Here is a 22746-nt window from a genome sequence, read left to right as displayed (position 1 = left end):
CTGTCTTGTCACTATCACGCCATTGAAATCATGATATGTTCTATCCTAGGTTTTGGATGACATGATTTGTACTTGAACATTCAAGTATACCGGGTATACTTAACATGGAAGTTTTGAGAAGTTTTTTTTTTTTGTGTTTGACTCAATTTGACTTGTTGTTGGAGTCGGGATTTGAATTTTAGAGTAGGTTTTGGTCCGGTGTCGGTTTTGAATCTCGTTAGTGTCATTGCAACCCCATCGTCATTCATTAAATACTCCAGGTACTTTTGAAAAGTTGAAATGTTTTGTTTTCGAAATCGTTTTGAGTTTTCCGACGTATAGTTGTACAAAACTGTCGATTAAACGTATCGGTTCCTAAGCATGTTGTAGTCCGATAACCATCGGGTGTTTGTTGGAGACTCTATAGATACTGGGTATCTACAGAGCCCCCACTTTTACTACGGCTCCGACAGGGAGAAAGTCAAAGTATAATGAAGCAAAATAAACCACATCTAGTCCCATTGAGCCCGTTTTTGGACCGTCACACAATTTGAGGTCCAAAGCAAAAACCGTCTATGAACAAGTGGTACTTTTTGGCCTAGGATCCTCCTATGAAGAGTCTGGAGCACTTTTTCCTAGGATCTTTTGTGTTGAAAGGATTTGAATCATATTCAAACAAGGGAAGTAAAACCGGGTGGACCATGGCTACACGGTATGCAGTGTCAAGTACAAGGGTCGCCTTCAAGCTTCCCAATTTGTCCAAGACAATCTCTTGCCTCTTTCTTACATGCTCTAGCTCTTATACACTCCTTTTGGCCGGACCATGTGAAGCTTCCAAGGAGTCCAAATAATCAATTGTCCTTATTAGTTTACTTTCTTGCTTTTCTTTGAAATTTTCAAGTTGTGTAAGAATTTTATGTAAGGCCTTAGGGCCACTTTTGTACCAGCATTTATAGGGTCTTTTGGACTGTTAGATGGTAGGATAGATGAATAGTGAGGATTGCTTAGCTTGGTGTATAAAAGCAAGGCTTTTCCTCATGTAATATTCAGATTTGATGAATGATAAACACAAGTTAGAAGCTTTGCTTTCTACTAATCTTCTTTGCTTAGTGCTAGAAAACCCTCTATTGCTTAGTGCTTAGAGTTGAGTGATTCCATTGCTTAGTGCTTGGATTCCTCTTAGGCTTAATCTAGTGGCTTAGTGCTTAGATTAAGTCATATCCCAAGTCACTCAATTCTAATCATACTTGCAATTCTCAATTCCATCGTGTTAAACCGTGATTTCAAACAGTCCACCCGAGTGTTCAAAACGAGTTCTAAATTTTCTGTCCAAATTTTAGTCTTTTATTTACAATTAAACAGTCCGCCTCACTGTCCAAAATTGAGTCTTATTTGTCCAAAAAATCGAGTCTTGAGTGTTTTACTTCAAATTGGTTATTAGAGCAAGGTTTAACACAATTCTATTGTTGTGTTAGTCTTGGGAAGAAGCCTTTCTAGTGAGTTCATACTACCCTAACTACATTAAAAAAAACACAAAAACAACCACGAGTGAGGAAAGACTACTCGGTATTGGGAACCAAGTGACCAAACTCTCGGAGAAATGTGACCGTGTGTTGGATACTCTCAATGCCATCATGGCTAACATTCCAACACCAACAAAGGAAGGAAGACCACTCCGTGGTAGGGAAATAAGCCATAGCCGCTTTGGAAGAGAGCAAGCTCATGGAATGCAAGAGTCATACTCGGATTCAAGAGTCCTCAACAAAAACTTAAAGGTACAAAGTCCTAACCGTCATGATAGCTTAAATCTGGATGTGGGTCTTAACTTAGAAACATGGAGGGTGATGCATAACAACCCCAACCCTTAGAAATGGACCAAAGACAACAAATATTTCGGTCTAGGTGCACCATAAAGGGGAAGGTTTGTAATTTAATCATTGATGGAGGGAGTTGTACCAATGTAGCATATAGCACCCTTGTTGAAAAGCTTTCCTTACCCACACAAGACCACCCATGTCCTTACAAATTGAGATGGCTCAACAAAGGGGCCGAGGTGAGGGTTGATAAGCAATGTTTAGTACCTTTTTCAATTGGTAAAAACTATGTAGATGAGGCCCTTTATGATGTTCTACCCATGGATGCTTGTCATCTCTTACTTGGTAGACCTTGGGAGTTTGATAGAGATTTGGTACCCCACGAGAGGGATAACACCTACACCTTCAAATTTGGCTCAAAAAAGATTTATCCTTTCACCATTACCACCACCTATCAAACCAACAACACCACCTTCCATGGTTGAACCGTCAAGAGAGGTATTGTTAGTCAATGAGGCCGATATGTTACAAGAGTTGAAAAGGGAAGATGATATCTATGTCTTAGTGGCCAAGAACATGCTTGGGGGAAACGAAATGACCCTCCCATTAGAAATCCGAGAGCTCCTCAATGGCTATGAAGATGTGTTTCCTAGTGAGCTCCCAAGTGGCTTGCCTCCCCTTAGGGGCATTGAACATCAAATTGATTTCATTCCGGGTGACACACTCCCCAACAAGGCCGCATATCGGAGTGATCCAAAAGCCTCTCAAGAGTTACAACAACAAATTGGGGAACTTATGAGCAAGGGTTTTGTGAGGGAGAGACTTAGTCCTTGTGCCATCCCGGCCTTGCTTGTGCCAAAGAAAGATGGGTCTTGGAGAATGTGTACCGATAGTAGAGCCATTAACAACATCACTATTAAATATATGTTTCCTATACCTAGACTTGATGACATTCTAGATGAACTAAGTGGAGCTCAAGTGTTTTCAAAAATAGATTTGAGGCAAGGGTACCATCAAGTGAGAATCAAGGAGGGAGATGAGTGGAAAACGGCTTTCAAGACTAAGTATGGGTTATATGAATGGCTTGTGATGCCATTTGGTCTTTCTAATGCACCTAGTACGTTCATGAGGTTCATGACCGAGGTACTTAGGCCTTATTTGGGTCGATTTATGGTTGTTTACTTTGATGATATCTTGGTCTATAGTCCTTCCAAAGAGGAGCATTTCAAACATTTGCAAGCATTGTTCGAAACTCTTAGAGAACACAAGTTGTATGGTAAGCTTGGGAAGTGTTCATTTATGCAAAGTGAAGTCCAGTTCTTAGGTTTCATCATCTCTAACCAAGGCATTCTTGTTGATCAAGAGAAAGTTAAGGCAATCAAAACATGGCCAACATCAAGGACCATCACGGATGTGAGAAGTTTCCACGGCCTAGCTTCTTTTTATAGAAGGTTCATCAAAGATTTTAGCACCATCATGGCTCCCATAACCGAATGTATGAAGAAGGGTGAGTTCAAATGGGGAGAGAAAGCAGAGGAGTCCTTCAACACCATCAAGAGGCTACTTTATGAGTCACGTATTCTCTTGTTACCCAATTTCAATTAACTATTTAAAGTTGAGTGTGATGCTAGTGGGATTGGGATAGGGGCCGTACTCTTGCAAGAACACAAACCTATTGCCTACTTTAGTGAGAAATTGAGTGGAGCCAAGCTCAATTATTCAACATATGATAAGGAATTCTATGCCATTATTCGAGCCTTGACCCATTGGAGCAACTACTTGAAGCCACGACCCTTTGTCCTCCATTCGGATCACGAGGCTCTCAAATACATCAATGGCCAACACAAACTCAATCATAGGCATGCCAAATGGGTAGAATATCTACAATCCTTAAACTTTTCAAGCAATTACATCGAAGGGAAAGACAATGTCGTGGCGGATGCATTATCTAGGAGGTTCATTATGTTAAGTTTTATGGAGCAAAGAGTCCTTGGGTTTGAGCATATGAAGGAGTTATACCAAGAGGATCCGGATTTCAAAGAGGAGTGGGAATTACTTCAAGTAGGCCAAATCAAAATCAAGAGCAAATACTTAACTCAAAATGGCTTCTTGTTCTATGGAAACCGGTTGTGCATACCAAGGGGGTCTTATAGAAGTATATTGGTAAGAGAAGTCTACTCTAATGGTCTTGCCGGTCACTTTGGCATTCAAAAGACTTATGACATCCCCCAAGAACAATTCTATTGGCCCAAAATGCTTGGAGATTTCCAAGATGTGATCAAGAGGTGTGCTCCTTGCGAACAATCAAAAGCTTACTTTCATACAGGTCCCTATACTCCTCTACCCGTCCCAAATCAACCATGGGAGGATATTAGCATGGATTTCATTGTTGCCTTGCCAAGAACTCAAAGAGGTAAAGATTCTATCATGGTGGCTGTGGACCGTTTTAGCAAAATGGCTCACTTTATTGCCTGTAAGAAAACGGAGGATGCAACTAGTGTGGCCGAACTCTATTTCAAGGAACTGGTCAAACTCCATGGCATTCCCAAGTCTATTGTCTCGGATAGAGACTCTAAATTCATGAGCCATTTTTGGAGGACCCTGTGGAAGCTACTCAAGACTAGGTTGCTCTTTAGCACCTCCCACCACCCCCAAACCGATGGTCAAACCGAAATTACCAACAAAACCTTGGGGAGGATACTAAGGTGCACGGTTACCAAGTCCTTGAAATATTGGGACCTCAAGCTAGCTCAAGCCAAATTTGTATTCAACTGAGCTCCCTCTACCACCACGGGCAAGTCTCCATTCGAGGTAGTCTATGGCATCAACCCAATGATGTCCACAGATTTGGCACCCGTCAAGAGGAACACTATTCATTATGATGCTAAGAAGAGGGTTGAACAAATGCTCTATATCCATGAACAAGTCAAGAAGCAAATTGAGAGGAGTAATGAGGTTCACAAAGCTAAGTCCAAGGGTTCTAGGAGGTCCAAGAATTTCGAGCCCGGAGATCTTGTATGGTTGCATCTAAGAAAGGAGATATTTCCCGACAAGAGAAAGAACAAACTCATGCCAAGAGTCGATGGTCCATTTGAAATACTTGAGAAAATTGGTCCTAATGCCTACAAGCTCAACCTTCCCGGAGATTATGGAGTTCATGATACATTCAACATTGGGGATTTAAGTCCTTATTATGAAGATCTTAGTGATGATAATGTCGAGGATTTGAGGACAAATCCTTTTCAAGAAGGGGAGATTGAAGCAAAACAAACCACATCTAGTCCCATTGAGCCCGGTTTTGGACCGTCACACAATTTAAGGTCCAAAACAAAAACCGTCTAAGAACATGTGGTACTTTTTTGCCTAGGATCCTCCTATGAAGAGTTTGGAGCACTTTTGCCTAGGATATTTTGTCTTGAAAGTGTTTGAATCATATTCAAACATGGGAAGTAAAACCGGGTGGCCCATGGCTACGCGGTTTGCAGTGTCAAGTACAAGGGTCGCTTTCAAGCTTCCAAATTTGTCCAAGACAATCTCTTGCCTCCTTATTACATGCTCTAGCTCTTATACACTCCTTTTGGCCGGACCATGTGATGCTTCCAAGGAGTCCAAATTATCATTGTCCTTATTAGTTTACTTTCTTGCTTTTCTTTTAAATTTTCAACTTGTGTAAGAACTTTGTGTAAAGCCTTAGGGCCACTTTTGTGCCGGCATTTCTAGGGTCTTTTGGACTGTTAGATGCTAGGATAGATGAATGGTGAGGATTTCTTAGCTTAGTTTATAAAAGCAAAGCTTTTCCTCATGTAATATTCAGATTTGATGAATGATAAACACAAGTTAGAAGCTTTACTTTCTACTTATCTTCTTTGCTTAGTGCTAGAAAACCCTCAATTGCTTAGTGCTTAGAGTTGAGTGATTCCATTGCTTAGTGATTGGATTCCTCTTAGGCTTAATCTAGTGGTTTAGTGCTTAGATTAAGTCATATCCCAAGTCACTCAATTCTAATCATACTTGAAATTCTCAATTCCATCGTGTTAAACCGTGATTTCAAACAGTCCACCCGAGTGTACAAAACGAGTTCTAAAGTTTATGTCCAAAATTTAGTCTTTTATTTACAATTAAACAGCCCGTCTCACTGTCCAAAATCGAGTCTTATTAGTCCAAAAAATTGAGTCTTGAGTGTTTTACTTCATATAGCCCCTAGGTCAATCGAAGATTACAACCTGAAGATCGAAGAGATGTCGAGGCGGCTCGAAAGGGTTCTGGCCAAGGACCTGTCGTCGGGAAGGGCGACGTCAAGGCGACCCGGGGAATGAGTTAAGGACTTATTGTCGGGAAAAGTTTAGAGTCTGTCAACTGTCCATGTGGGTTGTTTAAAGCCCGTTAGACTACGTACGAAGCCTCGCCAGCCATAGGAAGAAGTCATACCTGAGGCATCTTCGGGATATATCCTTGAATTGTTTCTTGTTTACGGGCAAAGGCTCGCCAGTCGTGTTGCGGATATGATGGGGCTCGCCAGTCGCGTTGAGGTTATGTTATGAGGCTCGCCAGCCATATTGCATGTGATGCGTTTTGAGTCTTGCCAACCATGTTGAACGTGATGCGTTTTGAGTCTCGCCAGCCATGTTGAATGTGCGTTGTGAGGCTCGCCAGCCATGTTGAATGTGCGTTGTGAGGCTCTCCAGCCATGTTGAATTTTTGTTGTGAGGCTCGCCAGCCATGTCGAATGTGCATTATGAGGCTCGCCATGTAATACCCATCCTTTTAGGGACCCGTTGACCGACCTTAGACACCTGTCTAGATATTCGAAAACCTTACGAGTTAACCTTTTGACGTAGTAACTGTTCGAGTTCAGGAGGCTCGATCTAGGGGAGGCTACTCGATCGAGTAGCTCAGTCACTCGATCGAGTATAGGCCACTCGATCGAGTAAGTTACATACACGATCGAGTTACGGGAGTTCAGCCGGGAAATATAAATCGTGATATCGTGAAACCCAAATCATTTTATTTACTTTTCTCCTAAACCTAGATGTCGTTACCTCTCTATCCCTCCACCCGTATTCATCCTTTTGAAGCTTTTGAGAGTGGAGACACCATGGGGATGGGAAGCATGAGTCGGGTAGCGATCTTGTCGCCGGAATGCTATGTATAGGTATGTTGTCATCATCATCATCGTCTTCCTTGGTTTCGTTTGTGATTGTTGCAGTGGTAATAGATGGTCATACTGTTTGTTATAGGTGGTTGCTTGTCAATTTATGGTCGTGTGTGGAGTCATTGCGGTTTGTTAGAGGTAGGTTTTCTTACTCAGTACTGTTGGTTGTGTTTGGTGTTATGATTGGTAGTGTGGATTGGTTGTAGTTGGTTGTTGTTTGTTTGTCTCTGGTTCGCGAGGCGCGTCCTCGGCTGAGTGGAGTCGCTTGCGGGAGTGGCTTCACGCCCTTGATTCGCCATCTATGGAACCCGCCACAGAAGGGGATGTGCACATTAAGGAACGCGGGTTTTTCCTCGGGATTAATGAGCGGGGATTTGGTGGGTACAACTGCGGCCCCCCACTGGCGGCGTGGATTATAGGTTGCAATTGGTAATCCGGCAGGACTGAACCTTTGGGCAGTCAGAGGAGTGTGGGTGATTGGAGAAGATGTTGTGTATATGTTTGTTGTGTCTGGTTTTATGTGTTCCTTTAGTTACTGACCTTGTGTGGTGGTGTTGTGTTTTCTTCTTGTGTTGTGTCTGCCGTGATCCACTATGGTGAGAAGTCGGTCTTAGCAGGTTGATATCTGGATCATAGCTGGGTGCTTGGAGGGGCGAGTCTACCACGAGTCATGGGAGAGATAGTTTCACATAGTTGATAGATGTCACGAGTTGTATCTTTTATTTTGGTTAATAACTTGTAAATAAACACAATTGTTCTTTTATCGACATTTGATTATTACTATTCCTGGAGCAACCGAGATGGTAACGCCCTTATCTGCTGGGGAAGGTCTTGTTAAGGCTCCTTGGTAGATGAGGGTGTTACAAAGTGGTATCGGAGCGACGATTTTTGAACCTGTAACTAATGAGCCAAATGAACGTAGTAAGTCTAATAAAATGAACCTGGTGTATGTATGTTAGGAGCCCCGACAGTTGCTTGATTTTGGGTGAGAAGGCGCCCTCATTTCAAAATCCTGGCCCCAATATGCTTAAGCCAGCCACAATGAATGGGAATATTGAGTTGGGAATTATGTGTGTATAGTTGTGTGTGTTATATAGAATGGATATAGTAGTGTGTGAGTCTGTGGTAATGTCTGGTGCGTTCAAGTAGTAGTGATAGATCGGGTAAGTGTTGTAAACCGCTGGGAGTGTGTGTGTATATGACAGGAATGGTGGATGTGTTGAGAGTTGCATATGAACATCTGATAATGTGATGGTGATAATGGGTTGTGAATATTCATATGTGCTTTAGTTAGTATTAATTGTCATGTAACGCTGTGGAATTTAATGGATGAATGTTGTTGCATACCCTTGTGAATATACATAATTATGTGAGCTATCTTGTGGTTGTCGGATTATTATGATATATTAAAACCTAGAGCAAATATTAGTAGTAAGTGGTAGCTAAATTGCCAAATGGAATGGTTAATCTAGTGTAATCACATGTTGGACAATTGAATTTGAATATGCGTAAGCGAAAGTAGAATAATGTGTTGTTATATATGCTGATCAGAGTTGAAGTAAGTCATCGTTGAATTACTTTGTAAAATGTTTGACATAGGATGGAGTAATATGTGAAATGTTCGGATGAGATAGTTGTGTTGCATTTGAATTAGTACTAATGGATAGTAATTGGATGAAATAATCAGTGACGAGTTCCAAATACATCTTGGACTCGGAACGAGTTGTTGTTTTGCAGGAACCGTTAACCGAACTCGAAACTTTTACCTTTGTTCTTAACTTTATTCGACCGAGTACGGGTGCCTACACGACCGAGTAGACTTTACTTGATCTAGTAGTTGGGTTGTTAGATCGAAATTGTTGGGACTGCCAGCAGAAACTCGATCGAGCAGCTCCAACTCGATCGAATAGAGGCCACTCGATCGAGTAACCGAGTCACTCGATCGAGTAGGTTGCTACTATACCCGTATTTGGAAGGGATACATAACTCTGATTTCTTTCATTCTTTTTATTTCTTCTTCATACTTCAACCCTAAAACCTCTAAATTTCCCTTTCCTCTCAAAGTTCTTGGTGCAGATTATGTTTAATCCTCTTGCAATCTTCTTGCTAATTCATCCAATCCTTTTGTAAATCATTAAAGGTAAGATTGTTACCCTCTTCCTTTGTTTTTAATCAATTAGTAGCATAAAAAAGTGTTAATTTTCTAAAAAAAAAATTCGATTTATACTTATGGATTTTATTTATAGTTGTGGTATTTTGGTAAAATTGATTTAGTTCGTTGTTGTTAATGCTAGAAATTGCAAAATCTAATTGATTTGTGAGTATAATTGGACCAAATTTTCTATGGTTTGGGTTACAAATTGGATTTTTGTTTGTCTTTTGAGTATCTAAAGGGGAAAATAGAGTAAGGTATGTTATTGGTATCATGTTTGGTGTTGATTTTGACTAATTTCACCCAAAATTTCTTAAAACTCCGTCTTAAAAGTGTCTCAAACTGAATTCCGCCCCAAATGTTTATGATAATTATCTTTTGTGAAGCTATTCTTGAGGGATTAAGACCCCAACTTTTCTAGTTATGGTAATTTTTTTCTTTTTTCTTTTTTTTGTGTGTTTTGAAAACCATGAAACCGTCTTTTAAGATATACGAGAGTAACATGTTTTGGGAAGTTGTTAGTTGTCTTGTAAGAGCTACTTATATTGTTGTTTCTCTATCCATGAGTATACTTTGAAAAGTTCTTTTTGAGCAAGTAAGTATCCGTTTGGTGTGGCTAAAAACATGTTGAAACAGATGCCAAGAGCCGCAGTTGTGACCTGTCAGAGTAAGAGGTCGAGGGCCTCTGAGCCTGAAGTGGGAGAGGGGATTGAGGGACCTACTGTCCCACCGGTTCCCGAGTATCTTACCATTGTCTTTGATGACTTTAAGCAAAGATATGCCTTTGTTGAGTTTCAGAAGCACCGTATGAAACCTACTAGATGTATCGACACTACCATCCTTGAGGACCTGAAAATAGAGGTAGACGTGAGGCATATCTTTGAGACCTTGGGTTTAACGGGGTTGTATCGTTTTAGGAAGCACTCTTACTCTTTCTTGACTTTGGAGTTTATGAGCTCTTTTTCTTATGATGCGGTAGGTAAGACCGTAGAATTCCATCTTATGAACACCAGTTTCCTCTTGTCCATGGACCAGTTTGCTTCTCACCTTGGACTTGCTCGACCTGAGAAGGGATCTCTTAGAGACATCCCGACTGAGTGTGGAGCTAGCAGTTATATGCCCCGTTTCACTAGTAAGCCTGCCCTTACTTCGAGTAACATGTTGATTAATGATGTTCAGCATGTCACTTAGAAGATCTTCCTTCGAGGTTTGACCTGTTTACGGTACGATTGGAGGGATGTGAGTAAGTTGAACTCACATGAGTTTATGTTGTTGGTCACCTATCTGAACCCTACCCGAGCACAAAGAGTCTCCTTTAGTGCCCCGGCCATCTTTTGTGCTAGATTGGCCTTGATGGCCACCTCTTCGACCCGGTACTTGAGTTGTGGTGCTATTGCCACACGGTTAGCTGAGCGGTTGAGTATCTTTGAGGCCTCTTCGGCCCTTACACCTATGTTCTCAGTTGCACCTACCTTAGATCGAGATTACTTCATCGAACATAAATGGTTGAGTACTTTGAAGGGTGGTGGGTTAGCTTGGAGAGTGTGAGGTATGAGTTGGATGAGGCTACCTGACCCAGAGCATCTCCCCATGACTGAGCTTTTGACAACGGCGGTGGTTGCATCGGACTTCGATGACGATGAGGCTGCCTCTACCCGGCAGTAGTACCTCATTGATGATGGTCTCTCAGAGGTGATGCAGGAGCCGACCAAAGGGGACCAGGCTTGACCTGAGGATCAGCTACCTAGAGTGGGGAGAGGCCCTAGACGGGTAAGAGAGAGGGTTGGTGAGACTCAGCTTGTACAGCCCATGCCTCCACAGTACCAGAAGCCCAGTTAACGATCTTCCTTTAGTCCCGCGATGCAGGTGAGTGAGAATATTAAGAGGGTGTCCAACACCTTGGTGCTCCGGAACTTGTATGAGATGACACATGTGTAGGGAATTGGGACCAACCTGGACCAACCAGTTTGGTGGAGAGGTGTCGCGGATGATAGTGGAGTCTTTCACTCTTATGGATTAGATCCGGCTACATGGGGGGAGCCTAGGAGTTATCCTTTCGGTTGTCTGGCGCCATGGCTAATAGGAGGAGAGTCAGGTAAAGGAGCTACCACAGGCGAGGGTACAGCTGAGCAGACACATCCGAAGGAGGAGGCGGAGATGAGGAGATGGAGGATCCAGGTTTAGAGTGATGTTGTTTATTGTTGTTTTACATTCGCTTTCATTTATTTTTGGTTAGTTGCCACTTGTTTTGTTGGTACTTGGACATACTTTGGTTTGTACTTGGCCATAAGGTCGTATTTTGTTAAATTTCAAAACTTAATATGCAGGTGGCTAGCGTCGGAGACGAAAACTCGGTGATGGTTATGTTTCTTAGAATGGCAACGTGTTATTTGAAGTAACTTGACCTGTAGTTACTCGATCGAGTGCCCCTAACACGATCGAGTAACTGCTTATGGGATTCTACAATGCTTACTGGACTCGACATACTCGATCGAGTAACTGTTGAACTTGATCGAGTAGCCTCAACTCGATCGAGTGCCCCTGTTCTCGGTTATCTCATTCTAAAATGTTGATGGTCATCATGCATATAGACTTTGTTGATAATAGGTTTCATTGTAATGTTAATACTAACGTCCTCGTGCTTCAAGTGTAGTTCATACAAGGTCAGTACAGTCTTCATTATTTTTCACCATGAGTGTTTAATTGAACTGCTGGACGTACAATTCTACAAGGTGGTTATAGTGTATTGTTGTGGTCATAAGTTTACAGCTGGTTTTGTCGAGTACACATGATTGGGTAATGTCACTTAAAGAATTTCTCGGTGTTCGCATATAATAATTGGGTGACGGTACATTTCACTTGCTTATTTGTTGTTATCTACATCTAATATATATTAACATGTATGCATTTTATCTAAGCAATGTCAATGAGGTACCATGATATTTGTTGGTTTCAACGTATGATAAATTGTTTCATAATGTCAAGATTGAGTAGAGTTATCAGTCCGTGTAATGTTTTTAGTTCGTCTCGAAGGTGAACTTCGGGGATGAAGTTCCTTTTAAGAGGGGAAGAGTAACGTCGCATGAGAAAATATGACGAGTTATGACAAAATATTAAATTTAAACTTTGGTTATGTGAAGGTAATGCACGTATTGTGATGTTAGGTGAAATTTGTAGTATTTTGAATTATTACATTGTTGAGTAATATTAATGTTACTGAAAAGGTTTAAATGAATATTAATTTATTGTTGTATACTTTGACCGATGATTGGCTATACTTAGGTGATTAGTAACTGATTGTTATTGATGATTAATTGTTAGACGAGTAAAATATAATAGTTGTATCATATGAATATGATGTGTATGGTGTATGGAATCAGGCAATGATAGAATTCAGTTAGTAAGTGGAAGTAACGGTTTGTGTTAGTGTGTTCTCACGTATAATGCATGTTTGATGACTCAATAGGATGTCGTATTGGATGATGTGTTGCTAAGGTAGATGATGATGATGGAAGGTGGGCGTGCATGGATGGGTGGTATATGAGAACGGTTGTGCTTGTCCTTGTCGGGGTGAATGGTTGTCGGTTGTCTTAGTTCACGTTTCACCTTGTGTCATGGGGGGATGATGAGTTAAACTTCGAGGAGGAAGTTCTTTTTAAGGAAGGGAAGACTGTAATTCCCGTCCTTTTAGGGACCCGTTGACCGTCGTTGAGTGACCTTAAACACCTGCCTAGACCTTCGGAAACCTTACGAGTTAAACTTGTGATATAGTAACCCATTGAGTTTTGGAGGCTCGATCTAGTAGAGACTACTCGATCGAGTAGCTCAGTCACTCGATCGAGTAGAGGCCACTCGATCGAGTAAGTTACATACTCGATCGAGTTACGGGAGTTCAGCGGGGAAATATAAATTGTGATATCGTGAAACCCAAATCATTTCATTTCCTTTTCTCCTAAACCTAGATGCCATCACCTCTCTATCCCTCTACCCATATTCATCCTTTTGGAAATATAAGATTGGAGACACCATGGGGATGGAAAGCATGAGTCGGGTAGCGGTCTTGTCGCCGGAATGCTATGTATAGGTATGTTGTCATCATCATCATCATCATCGTCTTCCTTGGTTTCGTTCGTGATTGTGGCAGTGGTAATAGATGGTCATTCTGTTTGTTATATATAGGTGGTTATGGTGGTTGTTTATCGTCTTATGGTTGTGTGCGGAATCCTTGATGTTTCCTCGAGGTAGGTTTTCCTACTCATTACTGTTGGTTGTGTTTGGTGTTATGATTGGTAGTGTGGATTGGTTGTAGTTGGTTGTTGTTTGTTTGTCTCTGGTTCGCGAGGCGCGTCCTCGGCTGAGCTTAGTAGCTTGTGGGAGTAGCCTCACGCCCTTGATTCGCCCTATGTGGAACCCGCCATAGAAGGGGATGTGCACATTAAGGAACATGGGTTTTCCCTCAGGATTGATGAGCGGGGATTTGGTGGGTACGGCTGCGGTCCCCCACTGGCGGCGTGGATTACAGGTTGCAATTGGTAATCCGGCAGGACTGGACCTTCGGGCAGTCAGAGGAGTGTGTGTGATTGGAGAAGGTGTTGTGTGTATGTTTGTTATGTCTGGTTTTATGTGGTCCTTCAGTTACTGACCTTGTGTGGTGTTGTTGTGTTTTCTTCTTGTGTTGTATCTTCCGTGATCCACTATGGTGAGTAGTCGGTCTTAGCAGGTTGATATCTGGGTTATAGCTGGGTGCTTGGTGGGACGAGTCCACCACAAGTCATAGCAGAGATAGTTTCACATAGTTGATAGATGTCACGAGTTTTATCTTTTATTTTGGTTAATAACTTGTAAATAAACATAATTGTTCTTTTATCGACATTTGATTATTACTATTATCCGGGCAACTGAGATTGTAACGCCCTTATCTGCTGGGGAAGGTCTTGTTAAGGCTCGTTGATAGATGGGGGTTGTTACACGCCAGCCACGTTGAAGGTGATGCGTTTTGAGGCTCCCCAGCCGTGATAAAGGTGCGTTTTAAGGCTCGCCAGCCGTGCTGAAGGTCGAATGATCGACTTTGGGAAATAGCCGTGTTGGACGGGCTTATCTCGAGAAGTTGTTGAGTTAATGAGCTCCGTGGGGAGGTCTTTGGTATCCTGCTAGGGGTTTTCGGTGTTTATATTGGGTTTTTGTGGCGCCGGAAGGAGATAGGCTTTTTTTAGTCCGAGCCTGACTCCCGTGGACGATGGTGACTTTGAATTTCGAAGAGAGGTAACGGTTTTAATTCCGTCTTCTTCTGATTTGAATTTGTCAGGAGTAGTGAATTTGAATTTCACCGCCCTGTTTTAAGGAGTGACAGTTTTTAATGCCGCTGTTTGAAACTTGAAATTTGCGAACCTGAATTTCGCTATTTTTTTGAAAATGACGGTGTTTAATTCCGTCGTTGAAATTTGTGAAAAATAGCGAATTTTTAATTTCACTATTTGTTTTTTATTTATTTGAAAATAACGGTTTTTAATGCCGTTTGTTGAAATTAGCGAATTTGAATTTCACTATTTTGTCTGAAGATGTGACGGTTTTTAATGCCGTTGTTTTGAGTTTTGAAATTTGTGGAAATAGCGAATTTGAATTTCACTATTTTGTTTTTGTTTGAGAAAATTACGGTTTTTAATTCCGTCGTTTGACATTTGTGAAAATAGCAAATTTAAATTTCGCTATTTTGTTTTTGTATTTGAAAAATGACGGTTTTTAATCCGGTCATTGAAAATCTGTGAAAATAGCGAATTTGAATTACACAATTTCGTTTTTGTTTGAGAAAATGACGGTTTTTAATTCCGTCGTTTGAAGTTTATGAAAATAGCGAATTTGAATTTCACTATTTTGTTTTTGTATTTAAAAAATGACGGTTTTTAATGCCGTTGTTGAAATTTGTGAAATTAGCGCAAAAAGCAAATTTGAATTTCACTATTTTGTTTGAAAATGTGACGGTTTTTAATGCCGTTGTTTTGAATTTTGAAATTTGTGGAAATAACGAATTTGAATTTCACAATTTTGATTTTTTGTGATTTGAAATTTATGGTTTTTAATTCCGTCGTTTGAAATTTGTGAAAATAACGAATTTGAATTTCACTATTTTGTTTTTGTTTGAGAAAATGATGGTTTTAAATTCCGTCGTTTGAAGTTGTGAAAATGACGAATTTAAATTTCGCTATTTTGTTTTTTGTATTTGAAAAATGACGGTTTTTAATTCCGTCGTTAAAAATTTCTGAAAGAGAGAATTTGAATTTCACTACTTGTTTATGTTTTGAAGAAATGACGGTTTTTAATTCCGTTATTGGAAATTTTGTGAAAATAATGTGGAAAGTGGACCAAAGCCTAAAGTTTCGCTGAAAGAGCAGGGAGCACCTCAAAGAGGCACGAGCCTTCCTGCGAGGGAAGGAGGCTCCCCTTTTTTCTGTAAAAAGACGCGAGGCAGCCAAGCTCCTAATTTTCTTCGTCTACTTTACCAAAAACCCGACTTCGACCAAACAATCGCCATTTTTGATCTCTTCCTTTGCTTGCTTTCGTGCTACAAACATTATGTCATCTCAAGGTATGTCAATCCTCTTGAATCCATTTGAATTTGTTTGTCTTTTTGTTGATTGAATTAGGGCGAAACCCTAACCCCTCGAAAATCGATTTGGGCGTTTTTGTTTAGCGCATTTTCGAATGAAATCGATGAATGCATTAGGTTAGAAACCTGTTTAGGAGTATAGGGGTACTTTTAGTTTGCATTTTGGTCCCTATTCGCGCTTCTTAGGAGCAAAAAACGCGAGTAGACAAGAGATCGTCGTATCTCGCAATGTTGTGTTTGTTTTCTTGAGTTGTGTGCCCCACTAGCTTGCATTGTAGTTGGGTAAAACCATTTTTGCCATATTGAACCTTCGTTGGGCATTATGGGCAAATTTTGAATTTTGTCTTTGTGAAACGATCTTATGCTGATGAAATAAGCGTCTGTCTGGGCTCAAATTGAGCCGGTTTGTCTTGAAATGGACCTTAACGGTAGATTAGGTCACTTTGAGACGTAATTAAATCACATTGTTTTGTTGTGGTCGTATTTTAAATTTTTTTGACCTGTTTGTGCCCGAATTGGTGTAAAATTGCCTTTCTGAGCAGTGAAAAATTCTCAGTTGTGTCGGGAATTTTTGTTGTTTATTTGGCGGACCTTGTGTGGGCCTTGAGGTGCTTGGGTGTTTTTTTTGTAATTTTATCGTTGTTTTGACCCGTCTTTTGCTAGAAAAGAAGGGCAAGTCGTTTATTTTTTTGAAATTTTTTTGTGAAGTGGTTCCGCTGGATGAGTTCGGGCGGGTTTGCCCTTGTTTTTGTTTCGCATTTGCAGGTTGTTTGTTTTTGGATTTTGTCCATTTTATGCGGTCGTAATGCCGAAATTTCGGCTGACGTTTTTGTTTTGTCCTGATTGCAGGTGAGTTTTCTGGGCCCACTAGGTCCGTTAGGTCCGTTGCTGAGGCCTTAGAGGAGGAGGATGATCCTAGAGGAGGAGAGACAACTGTTGTCTTATCCTTGTCGAGTTGTGTTTCTCATTGGTGGCCTTTGTCCAGCCTTTGATCAAGTGTTGATCATCGGCTGTTGTTGTTAGGTTCATATACCTATTATTAGACTCCTCTAATAGTGAACTAATTAACTTCTTAATTATTTGTTCTTTAAATCTAGTGCATGCATAACAAAATAAGAGATTCATAAGAGAAAACAATGTGCCTTACATTGTGATATGGCTCGAAATTAAGGGCACAAATAAGGTCATCTTCCTTATTTGTTCTTGAGCTATAATATGTTGGATGATCCTCCAAAATCCCAAAGTAGAGATTCTCCTTTGATTGCACCCAAGACTTATCCCTTAAACTAGTATACTAATTAACTAGATTAATACACTAGTATCCTTAAAATTAATTCTAATAATATACTTATTACTACACTAGTAATCCTATATTGTGTTTAGAATTTATGATAAATAATTTATGAAGATTCTAAGACGTTTTAGAGAGTTGTGAGAGTAGTAGAGAGTTTGCATGCATGAATGAATAATGGTAGTGTTGTGTATGTAATAAGAGAACAAAACTCTCTTAAAAGAGAGTAGTGAAACCGGTGGAGGCAAGAGGAAAGAGCCAAAATTGGCATCTTGCTTTTCACTTTTTCTCTTCACAATACAATAGGCATGTAAGCTAGTCTTTACTAGCCATGATGATGTCTATTTCTCCTAATAAAATAACATTATCCTAACACCCTATATTACCCAATATTTCGGTCCATTTAACATAAAATGAACTATCATTTTATTTTGTCAATTTGTCATTTGTCACACAATATGTCACATGTAGTATATTACATGTTATTAATTAATTTAATGCATATGTATCAAATAAATATCATTTTATAAATTAATTAAATCACACATTACAAATTGACTTGTGATACTTGATCACATAAATAAAATGGGTCACATAATTATAATTCACAACATCTTGTAATTATAATTAATCATTCATTCTTATCTCTATTATTTCTCAAACAATAAACAATTTTAGTACTAAAGTATTTCAATTACTAAAATAAATCTTATTTAATCTCATTACAATAAGATATTAATATTCTCTCTCACAATTGAATTGTTTAATTTTAAGGAATTGATTAACTTGTATCGTCATACAATTAATCAATTTGTCTATTAAGGGAATTGTCCTTTAGGTGTGACCTTAAGGGATCAACTGATCACCACCGTCAAACGACGACGATGGGTCAAACTCTAGTTAGCCAATCATTACCGATTAATGCTGATCAGTTGACTATATAATGAATCATCCCTTACGTATTCTTAATATGAGATTTAAACATGTGATCGCACTATTGTTGAGGACATATATTCCAACAATCTCCCACTTGTCCGAGACAAGTGTGCATTACCAATTCTCTTGTCCTATTACAATCTCCCACTCAATGCAAGGTGTCTCGCAGGTCGTACTTACACTTGATCATATCTTGAATGGTTTCCTCGATCTGGAGTGTAACTGTCTGACAAGAATTATCTATCATAGATACCTTCCGAGCGTGGCCACGCATTTCCAGTTCACTACTCCTCGAGTGGCCTTGAGATTTCAAACGACCCTGACAAGGGGGTGGACAATTCCTATCGCACTATTCCCTTTGTTTAGCCACAGTTCATCTTAACCCAAAATATACCCATTTGACCTCATTTACGACAGTCGTAGAGCATAAATCAAAGCTAATCAGAAATTTGTGCCAACTTGGGCGAATAGTCTCTAGTCAAAAGAATTGACTCATAAGAATACTATAGCAGCTCTTGCCACGACCAAGCTTTATGAATTACCAGAACCCTATAAGCGGTCACTGCCTGACAGAGTGTCCCATACAGTCTGCCTATGTGATCGACTAGTCATCCTATATGACTCTATGACACTTGAACTTGCCATCAATCGCATCACACTCCAGTTACTTCGAGACGTCACCTCATATAAGTGAATAGGGGCGAGTACTATGTCAATCCAGTTCACTGTAATGGGGTTCAATTTGTCTCTACAACCCATTTGGATTTAACAAAGTAATGGGTGAGTTTAATAAAACTCAAACGATAAATGCGATTATCACATATGAATAGTCAATACACTATTACTGCTTCATATCTTATAACCTTTTAGTGTACCTTTTACACTAGTCGAAATGGAATAAAAGCTTGGCAAGTGGATATACCATATATCCATATATTCCAAATTTATCCGTTGCTATTTCCTTCTATTCAATGTTATTTCTAATAACTTGAATTTATCTAAGTATTTGTCTAGTCTACTTACTAGACTTGAACTCTTTAACTTGAAAGATGCTCCCACTGTTATCGCATAACTTGTGATAAAGTCATTGGTAGAGGAATCTACTCTCATTCCCTACATTGACCATTTTATCACAATTTACTTAGATTTTGTTTGAAGAATTTGCAATGGTCGAAACTAAAACACTTCTCTAGTTTCTTACTCCTTAGTCAATAAAATTAGCCTAGGATTTCTACAAATCCTTTTCAGTTTGGAAACTAAAGTTTGTGCAACCCTTTAACACATAACTTAGTCCATCATCCAGACATATGAACAAATCCTCAATTGTTCTTTAAGGCTTTCACAAGACCATCTTATGAATTATCTTGTTATTGACTTATCATGCTCTAGGCATATGTCACATCATGGCATGTGCGTCTGTTGGCATACATGATCGTTCCAATGGCGGAAACATTAGGAATCAACTTCATGTAATCAACAACTTAATAGGTTCAGTGAACGACTATGACTCCATCATAGCAATTCCACTTTCATCAACATGAATAACCTACTCAACCTTGTTGATGTTAAATAGATATGAAAGATCTTATCATCATAAGCCTCTCAACTCTATGCCAATATTCTCTCACATAGAATCGGTAATCTAAAATAGATCGCACCTTTTCCTAGTCTCCCAATCACTCTTTCACAGAAGAGAGCATTTGTACATTATTCTCAATAAGTAATATGTTATCAACATATAAGACATTGGAGAAATAATTCTTGCTCCCACTTAACTTCATGTATAATCATGATTCTTCAATCATGTGAATGAAACCATTCTCAATTATCACATGAACGAAAAGTTTAATCCTTTAATGCTTGCTTAAGACCATTTTGGGATCACTTAAGATAGCTACGCATAATATGTTAGGATTCTTAGATCTTTATCTAAGGTTTTGTGTTCCAAACACCTCCTTCTCTAAATTCCCATTTTAGAAAAGCAAATTTTTAATCTCATTTGCCATCCTTCATTAAAATGAAATGTGGTGATTCCTAACATAATTTATCTTGATCAACATCTTCATGTCAATCTATGCTTTTAAGTACTCTAAAGCTCTATTTACTTTTAAGGAGACCCTCGCTTTAAAGTAAATCTACTCTTGAGTTACAATTTTTGGATTGTAATGCTATGGCTCGTATGTAACAAAGTCGATTTGGGATCAGGTCATAATACCATTACTTTCACAAAGCAATATTTTAACAACAAGACATGTGTGCTAAACTCCCACTGAGCTATACTCCCACTCTATCTTTATAGATTATAGTTCTATTACTTTCACAAAGTAACACATTAACTATACGACATGTTTGAGACGATCCAATCTACTCCCACTCTATCTCTTAGAAACACTTCTATCTTCTTAAGAGATAGCTTTGTGAGTTACAAACATATGTGGTGAAGTAATTGGAAGTTTGTCTAGACTGACGTGTTAGCACATGAAAGACCAGCTTTATCATGGCAGCTTGATTCATGTCATATGCCATTCTGATCCATGTAATTTGTTAAATAGACTCTCTATTTTAGGTATCTCATGGTTGATCATCCGTTTAGAATTACTTGTCCGTTTTGGATGGCAAATTCCCAAAATTGAGTTTAATAACTCAAACCGACTCATATTAATTTGATCTTATGGGTAGTGACACTAGGTCATAATCCATATTTAATAAATCAAATTCATTACTTAGATCTTTGCCACTACGATCGGATCGTAATGCATTAGTACTTTGTTCAATTGGTTCTCTACATCATTTAGAAATTTCTCAAATTTCTCAAATGCTTCACTTTAAATTTGATTAAGTAAATATACCCATATCTACTTAAGTCATTAGTAAAAGTGACGAAGTAGTCGTAAATTCCCCTTGCGGTGATGCTCATTGGAACACATACATCCACATGTATTAGTCCCAACAAATCACTTGCTCGTGTCCTTTTACCACTAAAGGAAGTACAAATTATTTTGCGAAGGAGACAAAATTCGCATATTCCATATGATTGAAAATCAAATGGTTCATTAAATCTAGTCAACACTATCTTTCAATGCGTTTCTCATTTATGTGACCTAATCGAAAAAGCCAAATGTACAAATCATTTGGATCCCTAGTTATGAGTCTTTTGGATTGTATGTTATAGATATCTATAGTTGAGTTGGAAGTGTCTAAAACATGAATACCATTAAGAAACTTTACTTGGCTCCCAGCAATGTAAATTTTAAAACAAAATACAACGATTATTTTTGATGGCGAAATATGAATCCTTCCATGTCTAACATGAAATAATGTTTTAGATAAAATCGGTACATAATCACCATTATGTATATTACAACTCAAAGCTATTAGCTAAAACAAGTACACAAGTCCCTCTCGAAGTGGCGGCTACCCTAGCTCCATTTCCTTGTCGGAGATTTATATCACTCTTGTTTAGCTTTTCCACATTTCCAAGTCCCACTTGGAGTAATAAGTCCAACTTTGATATCTCCCAAATACTTGGGGCAATTTCGCTTCCAATGGCCCATGACATTACAATAATGACATTCATGGTAGGATTGGGCATCCTTCTTGGTTTTGGTTGTGGTAGTCTCACTATCAACTTCCAATTCACAATTGGATTTAGGTTTCTTACCCTTCTTTGCCTTTCCTTTATTAATACTTTTACCCCTTTCGGTTGCAAGGACACTCTTACTAGAACTCCCACTCAATTAGATACTTCTCCTTGCTTCATCAAACAAGGATACTTTGGAATTTGTGAGATTCCCCTCATATAATCCTCTTACCAAGGAGGTGGGCATGAGTATGGGAGTTGGGGGGGGGGGTGTAGAAGTGGTAAAGTAGCAAAGATTTCCATCCTGACCAATGCTAATGCGTAATTCTCTAATCGTATCATTGTCATACTCGGAGCATTTTTCATCGAATGATTGGAGTCATGAAATAATGGTTATTGGTGTAAGAGTATTAGACGAATCCATTGCGTATAAATAACTACAAAAAACGGAAATGAAGGAAATAATTAACATTTATCATTTTAATAATACTTGTAAACAAGTATTGCATTTATATAGTGACCTCTACCCAACTATTATAAATGATTCCGAGATCCAAATTCATATTAACTCGGGCACGGTGAGCCGATTCATCCCTTATTAATATAACTCGGTGGATTAACTCTTTAATCGATTCTACCTCTAGAACTCTCGGTCGATAAAAATTACTTTAATATTTATCTTTAGCCCGGAACACATGCGACTACGGTCACGAATACTTCCGTTGAGCTCAATCCAAATTTCGATGTAATAACATTTTATTACCCACTTACCCAGCGTAACAAGTTTAGTACCCCGGTGAGCCGAGCCTACTTCCTTATGAAATTGGGACTCATGGTTTCTACTATTTGGCAAGGCTAATTCTCAATTATTAATTTGTGAGAGGTTGTATCAATTTATTATCTATCACGTTTTAAGTGAACTAAAGCGGTGAACTACGGTAATTATAATTGACACGGTCGATGACTCGATATGAAATGCATGTGTTGTTATGGCGATTTGGCAATGCATGCAACATATTAAAAGAAATGCAAAGCAATAATAATAAATTCCTAGTATGGCCTTCGTAAAATAGAAAATCAAATAATGTATTACATATTCGGAAACCAACTCCTTTGGTCCCTTGAATCTTCAAGTGACACGCCTCCCAAGAACACCGTCTTCATCGGAACACCTTTCCGAATGGCACCGTCTTGAAGAAGCTCCATAATTACAAATAATAATAAAAATACAAAGCTAT

This window comes from Silene latifolia, chromosome 11 (assembly GCF_048544455.1).
Source record: "Silene latifolia isolate original U9 population chromosome 11, ASM4854445v1, whole genome shotgun sequence".
In the NCBI taxonomy this organism is placed as follows: Eukaryota; Viridiplantae; Streptophyta; class Magnoliopsida; order Caryophyllales; family Caryophyllaceae; genus Silene; species Silene latifolia.
This window is presented reverse-complemented; position numbering follows the sequence as displayed.